General features: G+C 43.2%; 1 non-coding gene across 1 annotated transcript; it reads right to left on the bottom strand.

Moving 5' to 3' along the window:
* Positions 1-4,567: 4,567 nt before the first annotated feature.
* Positions 4,568-4,674, bottom strand: LOC118661199. The gene has a single exon (XR_004969195.1). It is a non-coding gene; the product is annotated as a U6 spliceosomal RNA (small nuclear RNA).
* Positions 4,675-5,949: the final 1,275 nt, after the last annotated feature.

Raw genomic sequence — 5,949 nt, 5'->3', positions numbered from 1 at the left:
GAAATGGAACTGAATAGTGACAGGAAATATTAATGGGAAGTAATACAGTATTTGGCCTTAGAAAGAGCAATGCTTTATATCTGTCCCCAGAGGGGAAATTTGATGAGTAATGATCTTGATATACATTTTAACATTCCGACAATGATGTAATAGTGCTGCTTTTATCTTTGGACAGCAGGTTCTCCATTGCTGGGTATTGGTCTACTACTTCAGGTCTGTTTAGAGGGCCACCTAAGGGTACAATGGCACCACACCTGTATTTCTGTTCTAGGACGTGGGTGCTGTAAGAGGCATGCTGTAAGAGGCCGGAAGTGGGTGCTATAACACCGGGGCCTGCTTTCCCTGCCGAGGAAAGAGAGTAAACTCAAGGTCTCAAGAAGGCATACTTTCCCCAAACTTCCAACTCCCCAGGGTGTTGATTAAAAGCTGATGATTCACAATTAGATGCCCCTCTACTCCAGTCCCCTCCTGACAACAATAAAATCTGAGTCAAGCTTGAACCTTGCTAAGAAAACAGATTTGCTCTTTTTAGTCTTAGCAACACTGGAATCTAAAGACAGACTCTGTGGGAAGGCAGATCCCTAGTTACCTCCTCCCAAGCTGTTGCAGGAATTTGAGACCTCTGCTTGCCAAAGCACTTTCATGAAGCTCAGATTTTTATTTATTTATTTTTTGGTGGGGTGAGGGGATGCCTTCAGCGACTCACTTTCCTCTCCTCTTGGGCATCAGTATTTTCCTCTTCACAGACGGGTCTGGGTCAGGGGACCCTTAAAGTGCCCAGGCCTAGCCGGTGTCACCACAAGCTGGCCTTTCCAGCAGAGAGCTTGTCCTCAGCCGGGCCCTTCCCTGGTGAGAGGACTGCTCTATATTTGGACAAGACAAGCCACGATATGTCAGTGTGCAGAGAGGGAGCTTGTGTGGAGTGGGAGCTCCACAGGAGAAACTTCTAAGCTGAAATGCCCATACCCCTCTGGAGGATGGGAGGAAGACGAAGAGCCCTGCTGCTCTAAGGGTCTAGAAATCAGACAGATTAGATCCTGCCTGGCGCTGCCTGTGTTTTGCTGGTTCTTTGGCCTCCTCACTTCGTGTTCACTTGTGTAAAGAGAGAGACCCCTTGTTCAGAGAAAGGGTGTCAGAGCCAGACAAACCTGGCTCTGTTCCTCCTGCACCTCATTTTCTTTGTCTGTTGAATGAGGATGCCTGTAGGCCTGTGTGAGGACTAAATGAGATTACACATATAAAACAGCAGTGCAGAGTTGGCATGGGGGTTTATCTTCCTCCATACCCTGTTTTTATCTTTACTTTTACCTTTGTTCACATATCTCCCCTACCTAGACTGTTCTCTCCACCTCTCTACATTCAGCCAACTTTCAGGGCTCAATGAGGCCCTCCTGCCTGTCCCAATGCAGGAGTCTTCCTGCTGCCCAAGCATGCATTACCTGGCTTCATACTATAGTAACTTTTCTTTCTCCCGTTCTTTCTTCCTTCCTCCCTCCCTCTCTTCCCTCCCTCCCTCCCTCCCTCCTCCCTCCCTCCCTCCTCCCTCCCTTCTTCTCTCCCTCCCTCCCTCCCTCCCTCCCTCCCTTCCTCCCTCCCTCCCTTCCTTTCTCTCTGTCTTTTTTTCAAATATATGTTTATTGATTTCAGAGAGGAAGGGAAAGGAAGAGAGAGATAGAGACATCATTGATAAGAGAGAATCATTGATCAGCTGTTTCCTGCATGCCCCACATTGGGGATCAAGACTGCAACCGGGCATGTGTCCTGACTGGGAATCAAATCATGGCCTCCTGGTTCATAAGTTGACGTTCAACCACTAAGCCATGCTGGCCAGGCTGCTTTTTTTTTTCTTAAATATTGTTTTGTTAATTTTGCTTATCTAGAGTGCTGCTCTCTAAGGGAAGGAATCCATCAAATACTGGTACTTTCCTATAATACCTAGGAAGATGTTAGGTACATAGAGGGGACCTAAACAATATTTGAATGAACGAGTACAGAAAAAACTAAGTTACAAGGAGAATTGGGAGCAGTGTGTGCAGTGGTTAAGGCCTGGATGATAGAACTAGCTTTCCTGATTTGGAATCCTGGTATTATCAAATGAGCTATGCTACTTTAAGAGTTGTTGAATCTCTGTCCCCCAGTTTTCTCATCTGCATGATGGCAGTGGTAAAAATAATGTCTCTCTTTTAGGGTTGTTGTGAAGATTAAATAAGTTAGATTTGAAGGGTGTTTAGATTGGTGCCTGACACATGGTGCTGTATAAGAGCCCACCATTATTATTTTAAAGAATATGAGTTTAGGATAGACACACATGAGTTAAAGCCTGCTCTACTGCTTAATAATTATGTGACTTTATACAGAAGTTATTTAACTTCTCTGTGCTCCAATTTTCTTATCTGTAAAACAGGGATTATATGACTGTACTAGAGGCCCAGTGCACAAATTTGTGCATGGGTGGGGTCCCAGCCTGCCTCCTAGGGGCCAGGCCAGCTGGGGGAGGGGCCGCAGGAGGTTGGGGGAGGCCGATTGGGGCCTGATCAGGTTGGTTGGCTGCTGCAGTGCACATCATAGCAACCAGTCATTCCTGTCGTTCTGGTCGTTCCGTCGTTCTGGTCACCTGGCTTTTATATATATAGATTATAAATTGTCTTGAAGACCAATTTGAGATTAGAGCCTAGAACACAGTGTGTGCTTAATGAATGGTGGCTATTAGAAGCCTGCTTCAGTATTCCAGAAGCAAAAATTTTAGGTGACTACATGAAGAACCACTGTGGTGACCCTAGTCCTGTTTAGGAAACTGAAAACCCAGGGCTTGCTCTGACTAGGAAGGGTTGAGAAAAGAGTCAAAACAGGGCTTGTGGGTACATTGCAGGAAGGGATAGGGAATTTACTTTGTGCTGGTTGCTAAGCTGTATCACCAAAATCCTGACCAAATTAGGTCATTAAAAATATATTTGGAAGGAGTTAGAAACTTTTGCCTGTGTGAAATTCCAACACAGGTCCATGCATGTCACCTTACTGCATATCTTTGATTATGTAAGGTGTTTCATGGTGATGCTGCAGGTGTGGGTTAGTGGAGATGTGCCATCTTCTGCCGGCCAAGCGGGTCTATGATTCTTGTGTTTTCTGAGAAATTGACACTTGCTAGTTCAGAGCTTGTGTATATGAGGGGTGCTACTTGGCCTCTTCTTAAGCCAAGTTGGGGCTCAGCTAGTTCTAATTTCTATTGTTCAGTCTGTTGATTCTTACTCCCCAGGTCTGATTTGGTGCTCAGTGATGTGGGGGTCTGTGTCCCTTTAACCTCTGTCAGCACGAGGGGCTGACTACTCTCTACTGCTCGGGGCAGAGGGGATCTGAATGGCAAGGAGATGTGAGAGGGGGTGGAAAGCAAAGGAGAGGCATGCATTGATTTCTTCTTCCCCAGGTGACTTTGTTATGTTCGTACCACAGGAACAGGGATTTGGATCTCTCTTTCACTATCAACTGGATCTGAGTTTAGAGTTTTCATGATGTAAGCTTCTCACATTCCTTTCTTTGCTCTGTCCTTCTACTGCATCTTTATTTGAATTTAATGCTAAATTCTGTAATACAGTAAATTCTTTGGCGAGAGATATAAAACATAGAAATCTATAGATTACAGATTTGCTACATATTTGCTATCTCATCTCACCATCTCGTCAACATCTTGTGGCTTCACTGTTAGCAGTGCCAACAATTGGTTTCAAATATCAAGATAAAAGTACCCACTTCCCACTTTCCCCTCATTATCTCAAAGATTTTTTTTTTTTATGAATATAGTCTTATTTTCACTCTATTCAGCTGGGAGGTCTCTTGATTAACTTTATTTTGCAGCATGAAATTCAGATATGGGGAAGTTCAAAGAAGGCAGTTAGTGATGTTCAGAGGGGGGGCCTGGAAACACCAGTCAGTGGTACTCAAACCTGGCTGTATACTTGAGGAGTTTCAAAAGTATGATGCCTAGATCCCCCCCAATTCAATTAAAAATGACAGTCCATTGGAGTGGTGTCAAGGCAAGGATATTTTAATCTTTTCAGGTGAACATACTGGGTAAACATGGTTGATATCACTGCTGAATTTACTAAGGAGGCAAGACTTCATTTTCACTGTTTGGATTAGGAAATCACAGGAATGACTAAAAAATATTTTAAAAATGTAGCTAATAATGTTAAATCAAAGCTTGTTACTGCTATTACTTTTCAAACCAGTTGCTATTGCATTTTACATGTGAAGGTTTTGGATAGTAACAGGTCCAAGGCTTTATCTTTTTGTTTTTCATTTTAAAGACTGACACTTCAGGGTGTTGGGACTAGAAAGGCTCACTCACTATCAATACCTTAAATCATGAAATATTGGTGTTACCTACCTCTGTATTGTCTTTGGCATAATACCATGTAACCTTAGTGATTTCCAATGAGGTTGAGCAGAGTGCCCCTGGGGAGGTGGGGGGGAGCTTTTCAGAGTTGCATTTTCTTTTCTTTCTTTCTTTCTTTCTTTCTTTCTTTCTTTCTTTCTTTCTTTCTTTCTTTCTTTCTTTCTTTCTTTCTTTTTTTTAAATATGGAACGCTTCACGAATTTGAGTGTCATCCTTGCACAGGGACCATGCTAATATTCTCTGTATCGTTCCAATTTTAGTATATGTGCTGCCGAAGCGAGCACCAGAGTTGCATTTTCAAACTACATCCCACATCACATCCTCCAATGTCCTCTTTCTGATCAGCTCCCTTGGGGCCCCAATTAAGTCATGCCGCTGTAGTCAGTCAGCCTTGGTAACTGATGGGAGTGTATCTTTTAGGTATGTGAGGGCAGAAATTAGGTTAACAACCACTTTCAAAAAGTTTACCCAGTACTCTATTAAGTATGGTATATGTGGAAATGTCAAGCTAGTTGTTGCAACAAAGCTGGGACTGGAAATTCCTTGCATTTTATTTGAAAGTTTGATGTACTATAATTGAGATTCTGTTCCTTTTATTGATGGGAGTTAGAGCAAAATGGAAACCATTCTGTGTAAAATGTTCCCTCACATGGCACCTCTGGCTGGCTGAGTCCCTCTTGAACCATTTGGAATTCTTCAAGTTTCTAGCTTGGCTGGGTGGCTTTTGAAGCCGAAGAGAATCCTAATCATTAGCATTAGTGAGTTGCTGCTCATTAGCATTTGTGTGGAGTACCCGGATCACACTAACAAAGGGCCTGACACCCGAGCTTGTGGTGGGGAGGAGGGCCAGCGGCATTGTTTCTACTTGGATTAATACCAGCGTTATTTCCCTTGGTGCAGATCCATTCTTCTGTGTGTGGGAATGTTAAATGTTCATACTGTTAAGTGAGAGTTTCATTCAGAGAACTTTTTAAAAAATACACATTTTTCTCAATTTATCTTTTAAAAGCCCACAAACCCAACAAAATCCTTTCTTTGTCATGACTTGTTTAGAAATTTGAAAAGGCCTTCTGCTGCATGAGAGCTTTTCCTGCAGTTCAGGTCCACCAGTCATTCAAGGAAAGAGTTAACAGAGGCCTGGGAGGCCTCTCTGGCAGCCTGCAAGCTTTGTGCAGTCCAGGCTGGAGGCTGAGAGAGGCTGATATTCATTTGTTTGTGTATGAAGCTTTCATTCCCAAAGTCTTAGACATCACATACCAGGAAAGATGATTATGAAAAGCAGGGTCTAACTCAAGTGTTTCCCGGCTGTTCTAGTTGCTTTTGATATATCTAGTTTTGCCCAACAGTGTTTGCCAGTTGGTTGTCTAAACAGAATTTTTCTTTTCCGGTGGTGAGTGGAGATTAATTATCATGTCCAGCAGTCGTCATAAGTACTATTATGTAAGCCTGTGGACCTAAAAGAGTCTTACAATAGGAGTTCACCAGCCCTCCCTTTTTATTGCATCGTGTGTAAGCTTCACCTTGAAATTGTGCAGCTCGATGAGGTGTGATGGTCTTTG

The sequence above is a fragment of the Myotis myotis genome, unplaced genomic scaffold (assembly GCF_014108235.1).
Source record: "Myotis myotis isolate mMyoMyo1 unplaced genomic scaffold, mMyoMyo1.p scaffold_m19_p_1, whole genome shotgun sequence".
Classification (NCBI taxonomy): Eukaryota; Metazoa; Chordata; class Mammalia; order Chiroptera; family Vespertilionidae; genus Myotis; species Myotis myotis.
The sequence above is the reverse complement of the archived record's forward strand: the minus strand, read 5'-3'. Positions and strand labels throughout refer to the sequence as shown.